This window comes from Sminthopsis crassicaudata, chromosome 1, assembly GCF_048593235.1.
Source record: "Sminthopsis crassicaudata isolate SCR6 chromosome 1, ASM4859323v1, whole genome shotgun sequence".
NCBI classification, from domain to species: domain Eukaryota; kingdom Metazoa; phylum Chordata; class Mammalia; order Dasyuromorphia; family Dasyuridae; genus Sminthopsis; species Sminthopsis crassicaudata.
In genome coordinates this window covers 20,329,721-20,344,301 of record NC_133617.1, presented here as the reverse complement: position 1 = coordinate 20,344,301, position 14,581 = coordinate 20,329,721, and positions in this window count along the sequence as shown.

Genomic DNA, 14,581 nt, shown 5'->3' with positions numbered 1-14,581 from the left:
CTTTAAAAGTAGATCTGTAGGGTCCACAGAAAGACTGGAGCTCCATCTTTGTGGGAAGCCTGCAGGGGATGACCTTAACTAATTAATCACTCTCAGTCTCGTGTCTCCAAGAAATACATGGGGTGTAGAACAATAGCTATCTTTCACTGTCAGAAGTTGTACTCTAGGGATGTCACACTTTTTGGGGTTGAAAATAAAAACCACTTTCTAGTAGGCCTCAAACCTGGAAGGTAACAGCTGAATCACAGTCTGCTCAGCTCCACTTCTACTAATACTTAATAAACAAAAGACAATTATGTAGAGCTAGGAAGCATATTTATTAAAGCTAGCAAATAAAACAGCAACTGGGGAAGCTACACAAGTGTAAGTAAAGGAATATACAAAATTAAAGGAAGGCTTTGTGGCCTGGGATTGAGATGAAATGTCAGCTCAACTGGGTAGTTAATGATCTTGGAAACACTTAAGACACCAAAGACAAACTTGGAGAGCAAGCAAACACATTTATCAAAACAAGCAAGTAAAACAATAACTGAGGAAGCTACCCAGAAGAATTTGGGTCATAGAATACACAAGATTAAAGAGGGGCTTTGTGAATTGGGGTTTAAATGAAATCTTAACTCAACCAGGTTGAAAATGATCTCATCTGAGAAGGCTTTTCTTGGTAGTAGCTGGAGGTACAGGCACTATTAAACAAGGGACATGTTAGCTGCTAGATTTCCCTCCTATTCTGGGAAGTCCAGGAATTTCCAATTCATGATTTGAATAGTATATGGTACTTTCACTGTCTTCTCTGCCTGTCTCCCCAACTCGTCTCTCTCCCCCTTCTTTCCCCCCATTCACCCTCTTTTTCCCCTTCTCTTTCCCTCTTCCCTTCTCCCTCCCCTTCTCTCTCTCATTCTCTCTCTCTCTTTTTCTCTCTCCTCTCTCTTTCTCCTTTTCTCTCTTTCTGTCCCTCTTTCTCTCTCCTTCCCTCTCTTTTCTTTCCTCTCTCTGTTTCTCCTTTTCTCTTTCTCTCTTTTTCTCTCTCCTTCTCTCTCTCTTTTCTTTCCTCTCTGTTTCGCCTTTTCTCTCTCTCCTTTTCTCTCTTTTTCTCTCTTCTCTTTCTCCTTTTCTCTCTCTCTCCTTCTCTCTCTTTTTTCTCTCCTTTCTCTCTTTCTCCTTTTCTCTCTTTCCCTCTCTCTCTTTTTCTCTCTCTTTTTTCTCTCCTTTCTCTCTTTCTCCTTTTCTCTCTTTCCCTCTCTCTTTTTCTCTCTCATTTTCCCTCTTTTTCTCTCCTCTCTTTCTCCTTTTCTCTTTTTCTTTCTCTCTCTTTTTTTCTCTTCTTCTCTATCTCTTTTTTTCTCTCTCCTTGTCTCTCTCTTTCTTTCTCTTTCTCTTTCCTTCTGCTGTCTGAAGCCCTTTCCCATCCCCCTTGGTATCTTCCTTCTATTGATTATCTCTGATTTATTCTGGATGTCTTATTAGTTGTCTCCTCCATTAGGCTGTGAGCTCCTGGAGAACAGAGACTCTTTACCTAGGGCCAGACACAAAGTGGGTCTCTATGTTTGTTGAGTGACTGTTATCTCATTGAAAATATCCTAATCCCATCTCTCCACGGGGGACAAATGACTCTTTTGGAGAGAGATGGTGATGTAGCGCCCTCTGCTGTCAGACAGGCCTAATAAATAGAATTGTTTTTTAAGCGTAAGAATCCAAGGCCATCTAGCCCCAACCTCTCTCTTTTTACAGAGGAAGACACTGAGTCTCAGAGAGGTTAATTAACTGGTCCCAGGTCACAGAGCTCCAGCCTCTCCACACAGCTCTTACCTCACTTTAATGAATCAGTATTTACCCAACACCTGGAAGATGCTTTCCTTGCCATTTCTGGTACAGACACCTTCCAGTCTCATGTTCCAAGCTTTGGTTACTTTGCCCCTTCCCTTCTCATACACTAGAGTCACATGACTTGAAGTAGTAGCGAGGCAAGGCGATTTATTGGATAGAACTGTACTTAGGGTCCGGAAAACCTGGGTTCTAATTCTGCCTTAGTCATAAACCAGACGAGGACCCTAGATAACCCCCCTTAACCTTAGTTTCATTAACTGTAAAATGGGGACAATAATATTTCCAATACTTCCCCCACTGAGCTCTTGTGAGGATCAAATGAAACAACATAAGTAAAGCACTTAGGAAATATTAGCACCATAGAAACGTGAGCTATTTGACTTTTCTCCATGGAACTCTAGGATTTTAAGGTTTATATTTATACATTATATCATATTTATATTTATTATAAGGCATATATTTTAAGGTTCTCATCCAACAGTCCTGAGTTAAGTATGTAATTAATTACACACTTAAGACCTGACTTTAAATGCAGCCTTAGACCTTTAGCAACTATGAGACCCCTGGTCAGTTAGTTATCTCCCCCAGCCTTAATTTCCTTTTCTGTAAAATGGAGATCTAAGAGTACTTAACTCCCAATATTGTTGTGAGGAAAAAACGAGGTCATATTTGCACTTTGTAAATCTGAAGAAATTATACAAATGCGATCACCATGTTTTTGTTGCCGTTACAGATGAAGACGTTGAAATCCAAGCAATTACAAAGTCCTGTAGGTAGCACCTTATTCACACCCTTGCCAGGTATGTTTTCTTGTCATTTCTCTAGGATGGACACTATTCATCATGTGGTGGGGTCTGGCAGGAGATCCTTAATGGTGTATCCTTTTGTGACCTGGCTGGTAGGGAGCTCACTCATGGGAGACATGTAAGGAAAGTGCTTTGGCTAGATACTAGAACATGTTTAGAAATAGTTCCGATGTGCTAACCACATGGTGAATAGGAGGCCGAGGGCTGTGGGAACATTCATAAAGGACTAGGGACCAGAGCTTTGGTTATCTTCTCTTGAGCTCTTTCATTTTCTCTTGGGTTTTCTGTTCTTCATTGGACTCCTTTGGTGACAATTCTAAAGATATACTATTATAAGGGAAGAGGTTTCGAGCCTTCTCCATTGAGATCAATATATGATGTCATGGAAATGTGTCTTAGTCCCTTTGCATCCCCATTTATTCTTTTCCATTTTAAGAGAAGGAGATTGGAAACTATGACTTTGTAAATTTGGAAAGATCAGGAGAAAAAGTGTCTGGACATGGCAGCATCCTAGTATCCCACTATCTGGATTTTCTAATTAGCTTGACATTGGTTTCCTGAGGACTAAGGAATATAGTCCTTAGCTGAGATAAGGATTCATGTGGCAGCCATGCTACATCAGGATGTGAACTTGGTGGGTGTTAGGATTACCAGGTGAGAACTCACCTTGTCACTGTCCAGACAACCTGAGTTCTCACCTGGTAATCCTAACAGGTGGGCCCAAGACTGAGACTGATTTAAATTTGTGCTCAACCTCAAGAGACCAAAGTGGAATAGGAGAGAGTATAACTCTGAGGCACTGGGCGGAAATGTTCATATTCTTTATTTCTTTATCTTTGGAAAAAATATCCCTTTGTAAAAATGAGCAGATGTTAAGAAGTTAAATGGAACGGGTGCATTAGTTGCTGGCACTTAATATTGAAAGGAACACCACCAGTGGAAATTTGAGCCAATGATGGTAGAAAAGAGATGCTCCTAAACCTTTCAGGATAGCCCTAGGGATCCTTTATGGGTAGATGTCAGTCACACTGGGAGAAGGAGCCAGAGTAAACTCCCCACAGTTAGAATTCGTCAGATTTTGGCTGTTTAATGTTAGATTATTTTAGTCATTGTACCTATTATTCTCTTGCTTCTGTTTTCTTCAGTTTGTGGCACTTAATATAAGTTTAAAAATATTTCTGTGAGTTCTTTATATTTATCATTTTCCTCCTTCTCTTCCCACCATCACTACCCTAAGGCAGACATTCACTATCATTGTTTGGACCAGGATAATAGTCATATTTCAGATCTTCTCCCATCCACCATTTTTCTGCCTTGAATCCATCTCTCAGACTACCGCCAGTCTGATCTTGTTGGTGGCATTGGGGCAACAATTGGTGACAAGACGGAGGACTTCCTGAACAAGCAAAAGAATTATTAGTCTGAGCTTCTGGGACATAGGACAGGAGCTTCTGGACAGCACTGAGTTCTTTGATCAAGTGGGAACTGGAGCAAGGGGCTATGGTTTGGTCTATTATTCAGCCTTCAAGAAGCTACTAAGCACTTACTAGGTGCCAGGCACTGTGTTAAAATAATATAACTAACATTAAGATCTCACAGTCTAAGGGGGAGACAACATGCAAGCAGCTTTGTATAAACATGATATAGACAGGATATCCTGGGGACAATTAATAGAGGGAAAGTGCTCGCAATAAGAGGAATTGGGAAGAATTTACAACAATATAGAAGGTGGGGTTTTTGAAGGAAACCAGTGAAATCAGGAGGAAAAGAAAGAAGAGAGAGAGTTCTAAGCAGAGGGGAAACAGCCAGTGAAAATGCTCAGCATGGGGCAACTAGGGGTCATAGTGGAGAGGACTGATATTAAGTCAGGAGGACCTGAGCTCTAATATAGCCTCAGACACTTGGTATCTATGTGGCTCTGGGCAAGTCACTTAATCCCGATCGCCATCCCCCAGCTCAGAGCTGGGAAGACATCAGTGCAATAGAGCTCCTTTCCCCTCCCCCTCCCCTAGATGGCAAGTAATCTAATCTATGTTAAACATGAGCAATTCTTCTATACATATTTCCACATTTATCATACAACGTAAGAAAAATCAGAACAAGAAGGGAAAAAAATGAGAAAGAAAACCAAAAAAGCAAGCAAACAACAACAAAAAAGTGAAAATATCATGTTGCGATCCACACTCTGTCCCCTCAATCTTCTCTCTAGATCAAGATGGCTCTCTCCATCACAAGACTATTGGAACTGGCCTGAATCACTTCATTGTTGAAAAGAACTACATCCATCACAGTTAATCATCCTATAATTTTGCTCTTGCTGTATACAATGTTCTCCTGGTTCTACTCACTTCCTTTAGCACCAGTTCCTGTAAGCCTCCCCAGGCCTCTCTGAAATCAACCAAGCTGACCGTTTCTTACAGAATAATAATATTCCATAACCTTCATATATCTCATTCAGCCATTCTCCAGCTGATGGGCATCCACTCCACTTCCAGTTCCTTGCCACTACACAAAGGGCTGCCACGAACATTTTTGCACATGTGAGTCCTTTTCCCTTTTTTTTTTTTTTTTTATCTCTTTGGGATACAGACCCCGTAGAGACACTGCTGGATCAAAGGGTGTGCACAATTGGATAGCCCTTTGGGCGTATGAACTCTGCTTTCTTGAGTCTGCTTCCCTTCATACAAATCTATGATTTCTATTCATTCCTCATATGTATCATTTCTTATGGCCCAGTGATATTCCATTACATCTAGATACTGTGATTCATTCAGCTGTTCTCCGGGAGTTGGAGAGGACTTGTAATAGAAATCCTTAGGAGAGATATTGGATTATGTTTAGACATTCCACTTTGCTGACTACATGGTAAATAGGAGGCTGTTTGATTGGCTGTGGAGGCATTCCTATTTGCTTTCTATTTTTTTTTTCCGCTCCCACAAAGAGCTATGAAAAAGATTTGTTATGGAAAAGACCCATTAACTGACCTATGGCATGCACTAGGTAACAGGATCACGTTCTTTGCATAATTCTCAGTTGTTTTCCACAATTTGCAGCTTTATCAGGAGTATATTAGTGCGCCTATCTTCCTACAATCTCGCCAATATTAACTATTGCCATTTTGACTGAAATGAGTTCAAACTTTGGCGTTGTTTAGTGAACATTAGTGATCATTTCTCTTATTATTAATTACTGATTATAATGGATATTATCATTGGTAATATTAACATTGTTATTGGGGTATAGGTTTTGGTCAGGGAAAACTAGGGCTGTTGACCCTTTTCAGGGGGTACTCCCAACTTTGGTGTCTACCTAATTCACCTGACTACGAGAAGTTCAATATGTAGGGCCACACTCTGGTAAACCATTTTTGTTCAGGGAAAACTAGTACTTCTGGTACTAGGGCTACTGACCCTTTTCACAGATACTTTCACCTCTGGTATCTACCTGATTCACCTGACTCTCACATGACTAGAAGTTCAATATGCAGGGGCCACACTCTGGTAAACCATTTTTGTAGACAGGTTAACCCAGGTTGAGGGTAATCAAGGGAGTTCAAACCCATTGGTGAGTTAGGAGAGTGTCTGTCCCAAGTTTGTAAAGACTTCCCCTGGTTGAATGGGCAAATGAGAACAATTTGCTCCAATAGCCAGAAAGACAGCTGAAGCAGATGCTGTGGAGTGCTTAGAGCTTGGTTAGATATTGAAGACCCTAAGGTCATTTATTGTAGCTCAAGCCATCTTGAGTCTGTCCTGCTACTGGTCATTGATGACTCTGGAAGAGAGAGGTCAATAACTGGGCAATTCTGCTTCATTGAAATCCAATTTATGCACAAATCAAAAGATGTCATTCATACTATTTCTGCCATTTTTTCACATGGACTATTTGTGCAAGATGTGCACGTCCCAAACATTCATAGAGTCAATTTGTGTCTTACCTGTGGTAAAGCATTCCAAGCTCATATTGGTCTGATCACCCATGGTTGGACACACTGTAACTTGACTCTGATATGAGGATATCATTTTGGTCCTCTTTGAGAATGAAGGACAACAACCAATCAAAATATGATTATTCTCTTTTTCTTCTCTTGTAATTTCTTTCCATGGTTGTTCATCATTTTTGTTTCTTCAGAAAATAATACCCTTGGATGTTGGATGGATCTGTTGTGAAATGGTTCATACATACATATATGTATCTATTGGCACACACACATGCCAATTTCTATTATTCCTTAGATGCCGGACTTTTATCAAATGTAATTAATGCAAGAATTTTTCCTCACTCAATAGTTTCTCTTTTTACTATGGCTGCATTGATTTTATTCATGCTAAAGCTTCTAAACCATAAGTGACTGAAATTGTCTATTTTATCTTTTATCATCATTAAGATTTAGTCATTTGATTCTTCTGCTCAAAATCCTTCACTGTTTATAGAGTGCTTTTTTTTGTTTGTTTATTTTACCTTTATATTTATCTTTATTTTTTTATTATAGCTTTTTATTTACAAGATTTGTGCATGGACAATTTTCCAGCATTGACAATTGCCAATTGTTCCTATTTTTCCCTTCCTTCCTCCCACCCCCTCCCCCAGATGGCAGGTTGACCAATACATGTTACATGTGTTAAAGTATAAATTAAATACAATATATGTACATAGTCCAAACAGTTATTTTGTACAGATTGATTTTGAAAGAAAACATATCGATCAATCCAATGATTAATTGACTTCAGAAGACAAATGATGGGGACATACCTGCTTCCTCTTCATAGGGAAGTGGTGGCTATAGATGTGGAATGAGATACATATTTTCAGGTATGACCTTTGAATGACATTCAAGGCTTTCCCAATCTCTCTTCTTCTGTATTATATTGCTTCCCTTAAGTTTTTCTATGGTGCAGGCAAATAGACATTTATTGTTTTCCTACTCCCCCTCAAGAGTAGGGTACCAGGTCTGGAGTTAGGAAGATCTGAGTTCAAATCTGACCTTGGATACTTACTAGCTGTGGAAAGTCACTTCATGGATGAAGTTTGCCTCAGTTTTCTCATGTGTAAAGTGAGCTGAAGAAGGAAATGGCATCCTATTCTAGCATGCCAAGAAAACCCTAAAAGAGGTTACGGAGTCAGACATGATGAAAAATGACTTGATAATAAAACTCTTTCCTAATATACATCCTGGAGCTAATTGCTTCATAAATTTGACTCATGGTATTCCATGGCTTTGAGTATTCTCTGTCTCTCTAGCTTTCTCCATTCCCCAGTAGGTGGTGTAGTGGACAGATCACTGGATTTGGAGTCAAGGACATCTGAATTCCATTTCTGTCCCAGAGAAGTGGCTGATCCAGGGAAGTTACTTAACATCTATTTGCCTCAGTTGTCTCATCTGTAAAATGGGGATATCAATAGCATCTACCTCCCAGAGTTGTTGTAAGGATCAAATGAGGTAATATTTGTAAAATCCCTGGCACATACTAATTACTTATATAAATATTTGCTTGCTTGCTTGCTTGCTTCCTTCCTTATTCTTTAAAATTCTTTAAGGTAAAACTCAAATGTCACATTTTTGGGGTATGTTTTTTCCCCATATTAGCCATGACCATTTATCCCTTGCTCCCTACCCTGACCTTACATAGCACTTGTTTTGCACTTATCTATTATTTGTTCCTCAAATTAATTATCTGAATATTTTTCAATTATGGTATAGGGTGATTATTTGGAATCAGGAAAACCTGAGTTCATATCTGGCCTGTGACACTTAATAGCTTGATGACTCTGGTTATATCACTTCACCTCTATGTTTTCACATTTGTAAAATGAAGATAATCAAAGTACCCAAATCCTGGGGTTGTTAGGAAGACCAAATGAAATGATATTTATAAAGTGCTTTGCAAATCTTAAATTGCTATCTAAACACTACCTATAAAATAATTATTAAAATAATACTCTTATTAATTACTAAAATAATATCACAATTATATTAATATGTTCTTGTCAGTATTAATATTGACAATAGTAAAATAATATCATATGATATGATAATTACCATATTAACATGTCATTAATAATAATATATTATTATTTCTTCATTGTCATAAACAAAAGAGAGGTTCTTAGTGGACACAAGTTCGTAACGTCATATGACAAACAAGATTTGAATGAGGGAAATAGCATAAAGCATTGGTCCTCAAAGTTTTTAAATAGGGGGCCAGTTCACTGTCCCTCAGACTGTTGGAGGGCAGGACTAGAGTAAAAACAAAAGCTCACACTCTGTCTCCGCCCCTCAGCCCATTTGCCATAACCCGGTGGGCTGCATAAACATCCTCAGTGGGCCGCATCTGGCCCACGGGCCGTAGTTTGAGAACTCCTGGCATAAAGGATGTCATTAAGGGAGATTTTTGAGCAGAAAGGAAGGTGAGCTGATCATAAGGTGACAGCAAGAGCTGAACAATAGACATTCCCCAGGGGGTTCCATCAATGTTGTACAATATCAGGAGATCTAGAGGAGGCTCCCAGATTACTGGCAGATTTACAGGTAGACATAGACAAGTATTTCAAAGGATTAGAGGGTACAGATGGGTTAAGATCTGGGTTGGTGGGGTACAAACACTGATGAGCTCCCAATCCAATCCAGTGTATCTATTCATTTACTGATTCTAAGCTCTGTGAGGGAAAGCACCCGACTATTCCAAGATCTGGCCAGTGCTCAGGGCCCTGATGAGTCTTGAAAAATTTTAATTTCATGGAATTGATTATGGATGATAGGAATATAACTGAGAACTGGCAGGGACCTTAGAAACCATACAATTCAACCTGCATATTTTACAGATGAGGAAACTGAGTCACAGAGAATTAAATGACTTTCTCACTGTCACACAGGTTTATAGTTTCATAGATTTAGAGCTAGAAGGGGTTTTAGGAGTCACTGAATCTTTGCTAAAGATCACAGTGACCCTCTGAGGTAGGATTTGATTTTCTGACCCAAAGTCTAGGTCCTTCTCTATTATGCTATGCTATCTCATCTGGAGTTACATTATTAATGGAGCCTATACATCACAGAATAGAAGTGATAGGGACTTCAGTGGTCACTTAGTCCAACCTAGATCTAAATATCCTCTACAACATTCTAGCCTTTGCAGTAAAGTGGCACAGAAAATAAAGTGTGGGACATGGAATCAGGAAAAACTGAGTTCAAATTTCACTTCAGATTCTTATTAGCTATCTGAGTCTGGTAGAATTTACTTAAGTCACTTTTGGCCTCAATTTCCTTATCCATAAATGGAATAATAATAGTGGTTATCCTAGAGTTGTTGTGAGAATCAAATGAAGTAATTTGTTTTTTTTTTCAAATCTTAAAATGCTCTATGAATGTTAGCTATTACTGTGATGATTATTATTAGCTTGGTGATCACCAAGGGAAGCCACTATCTCCTAAAGCAGTCAATGAGTCAGTCAACTAATGAGCATTTATTAAGCATCTACTTTGTGCAACCACTGTGCTAAGCATCGGGAATATAATCACAGGATTGCCTCTATAATGAGAGAGATAGTTCACTGCGTAACTTGGCACATACCACACAGTGGTAGATGGAGGGAAATCTGAAAGGGGAAAGCATTAATGGTCTGGGGGGGACTATGAATACCCCTCAAAAATGAGGGTTTTGAGATGAATCTTATAGAAAACTACTAGATGGAGATGAGGGTGGAAGGTATGTGGGCATGAGAAATGGTCAATGTAAAGTGGGGAATGCTGTGTTGGAGGAATTACAAGCAGACTGGCATGGCTTGAATGTAGACTATACAGAGAGCAGAAAAGAGCAAGAAAACTAAAACTGGTAGGGAGGAGCTGGTTATGAAAGACTTTATTTTATTTTTTCTAGGTTATACATATATATTCTTTTTTTTACATATGAATCAGGTTGGAAGAATAAAATCAGAACAAAAGGGAAAAACCACGAGAAAGGGGGAAAAAAGGTGATCTACCATAGGTCTCTCTTTGGTTGCGGATGGCCTTTTCTGTTCATAATTTATTGGACAACTGAATTGTTGAGAAGAACTAAGTTTATCATAGTTGATCATCACACAATCCTGTTGTTGCTGTGTTTTCCTGGTTCTACTTTCTTCACTCAGCATCAGTTCATGTAAATCTTTGTGAAAGACTTTAAATACCAAATATACCAAAAGATTTCATTCTTAGGTAAAATTTTTCAATTGAATGAATAAATAATAAACACAAGTTAATTAAAATATTTTATTGATTTGTTTACAACACTCCTACCTCTCAATACCTATCCCCCCACCCGTACCCCAATTGCCAAAACTATATCTTGTAAAAAATAAGCCTCGTTAAGCAAGATTGACCAACATATTGACCGGGTCTGGAGATGTAGATTTCAATCCATACCTGTAATGTACCACTTCTCTACTAAGGGGAGGAGGATGTGCTTCATCATGTTTTCTGAAGTCAAGATTAGTTCTTGCTCTCATCAAGGCTCTATTTTTTCCTATGTTGTTTGGGCAAGTTTTCTTTGACATCAAGCGTGAGTACTAAGACTAAGATTTCTTTTGCTGCATCTTCTACTTATCGTTGTCTAGAATGGACTCATGCAACAAGCATTTATTAAACGCCTACTGTATTACAAGCCAACCAATTTGTTGGTTATTACTATGTATCAGCACTCTTTTAAGCCTTGGGGAATACAAAGACAGGCAAAAGCAATCCCTGCCTTCGGGGAACTCACCTTCTAATGGGGAGAGACCATAAATACACACCAGATCCATACAAAGTAAATGGAAGTAAATATTAGAAAGAGAAGTTCTAACCCTTCCTCCTCCCCTCCTTCCTGTAAGATTTTTTACTCCTTTTAAGTCTCAGCTCAAGTACCAGCCTCTACATGGATTTTTTTTCTGATCCTTTCAGATACTAATGCTCTACCCCAATTATTTTATATTCATTTTATATATAATTTATTTGGTAAGACAACATGATGTGGCGGATAGAGCGCTGGCCAAGGTCCTGTCTGTGACACAATGCTGGAATGGTGCCGGTCAAATCTCTCCCTCTCCCTCTAGGCAGGAAACTCTTCAAGACTATGTTTTAGAGAGGGTCCTGACTTGCATTGGTAGGGCAGGTTGCTAATCAGACAGTTCTGTGCATGAACATTTGTATATGTATGTATGAGTTCATATGCATGTGCACAAATGCAAATGTGCAATGTACATGTAATGTACATGCATGCATATGTATGTATATGTATGTGTATACATACATATATAAACATATACATGTATATATATATATATATATATATATATATATATATATATATATAAATAAACACATGTGGGGGGCAGCTAGGTGGTGTAATACATATATATATATATATATATATAAATACACACACATATGTGTATTGTGGAGCAGCTAGGCGGTGCAATGGATAGAGCATCATACCTAGAATCATAAAGACCTGAGTTCAAATCCAGCTGCAGATACTTAGTTGTGTGACCCTAGGCAAATCACTTCATTCTATTTGCCTTAGTTTAATCATTTATAAAATGAACTGGAGAAGACAATGACTAACCACTCTAGTATGTTTGCCAAGAAAATCCCAAATGGGGTCACAAAGTCAGACACGACTGAAATACAAATTTGTATATGTATAAATGTTTATGTATATATCGTTTTTATTCAGTCGTTCAGTTTTGTCTGACTCTTGATGATCCTGTGGACTATAGCATGTCATTACTGTTCACGGAGTTTTCTTGAATGCAGTTTTATTATGCTGTTATATACAATAGGGAATTTTGCTACCTGGTGCAGGGATCTTGCAGTAATTGAAAGCCAGCATCAGAAAGAGTTGAAGCATCTACCAACTCCCTCAACTGACAATGATCCAGTATCAGAAACCAACAATTGGGCATGGAAAACAGAATTGTATTTTAAGACATAGGATTCACCTCTGTGACGTACTTGTATACTTACAAAAATATTATATTTCTTTCTTTCTTTCTTTCTTTTTTTTAAATTTCCCTGAGGCTAGGGTTAAGTGACTTGTCCAGGGTCACACAGCTAGGAAGTGTTAAGTGTCTGAGATCACATTTGAACTCGGGTCCTCCTGAATTCAGGGCTGGTGCTCTATCCACTGCGCCACCTAGCTGCCCCCAAAATATTATATTTCTTTTTGTTGTTGTTCTGGATTTTAATGGTGAGGGAGAATGGAAATTCCCTTTAATGGTGAGGGGAACACAAAGGATGCAGATTTTAAACTCATCTGTAACATAGTCTTTGCCCCCCTAAGTAATAAAACTTAGAAGCTCAATAAAGAGCTTCTTTTAAAAATTTCATGCCACTTCCAAATAGTCAGTGAACAGAGGACGAGGCTTGAAGTCAGCAAACTCACCTTCCTGAGTTCAAATGCAGTCTCAGATTAGTGTGACCCTGGGTAAATCACTTAGCCCTGTTTATCTCAGCTGCCTCATCTGTAAAATGAGCTGGAGAAGGAAATGGCAAACACTTCAGCATCTTTGCCAAGAAACTCCCAAATGGAATCAATAAAGGGTGGGTCATGACTGAAATGATTTCTCTTATAAAAAAAGGTTCTTTGGACGGGTTCTATTGTTATTTTCTGGTCTTGAATTCTTGTAAATTCTCTTATAAATAAAGGAGTGAGGTTCAACAAAACACACCAGCCCATTCACTATCTGAAAATGTACCCCTCATTTGCTCAGAGACCAAAACATGCTCCACCATCATATCTCTTCTCATGAATAAATATTTCTAAAGTGTCAGCTGGTTTTCTAGCATCCCATGGGAGAGCATCTCCACTGACCCTTCTTCTGACCCATTCCATGCCGCATGGCCACCTGTGCTCTTGTCATGATTAGTGATCACACTGATTAATAGTAATGATTATTGAGGTGCACAAGTGCAGCACATTACATATATTTAGGGACTCTTTTTTTTTTTTTTGGTAAATGGCATTTTACTTTTTCCAATTACATAGAAAGACATTTTCAACATTCGTTTTAATAAGATTTTGTATTTCAATTTTTTCTCCCTTCCTCCTTTTCCAGGGAAGTAACCTGATACTTTTACAATGGATTGATCAGTTTTGCTAACTTCCACCCCTTCACCCTGAACAAATACTATTTGTCATATGGAATGATTCTAGAGGAAGGGTAGGGGTAACATATGAGATAATACGATGATGCAAGAATTCTAATTGTAGCTAGCATTTATATAGAACTTCTAGGTTTTTCAAATTGCTTTATAATATCTCATTTTATTCTTAATATAACCATGGGAAGCCAAGTTTTACTATTATTTTCTCCTTCATTTACAGATGAGGAAACTGAGGCTGACACAGGATCATAAAGCTGTCTGAGGTTGATTTTTTCCCCCCCGCAGAGGCTGGGGTTAAGTGACTTGCCCAGGGTCTCACAGCTAGGAAGTGCTAAGTGTCTGAGATCAGATTTGAACTCGGGTCCTCCTGAATTCAAAGCTGGTGCTCTATCCACTGAGCCACCTAGCTGCCCCCTTGAGGCTGATTTTGAACTGAGATTTTTCTGACTCCATGGCCACTAATTTTTAATCCAGCTATCTCTTTACTTTTTAGAATTTTTATTTTTTTTAAAGTTCTGAAGTTTTTCCAGTGTTTTTCTCTATATTATTTTGCACAGCTGATTGGTTCATAGTGGGCTTCTTATACCTTTTAGAGAACAATGAATACTTGGGGCTTTGAAGGGTTGAGTGATTTATCCTTAGTTTCTGTTGATTTAAACGAACCACTCATAACTAACAGAGCCTTAGAGAGTTTGTACTCAGTAGTTAAGCATTTTGCTGAGAGGCAGCCTGTCAGAAGTAAAAACTCAGGTTTTCCTATTCCAAAGTCCATCCTCCAGCCAAGATGGCAGACTTCCTGTCATCTGACATTTATCCAGTACTTTACAACTTAGAG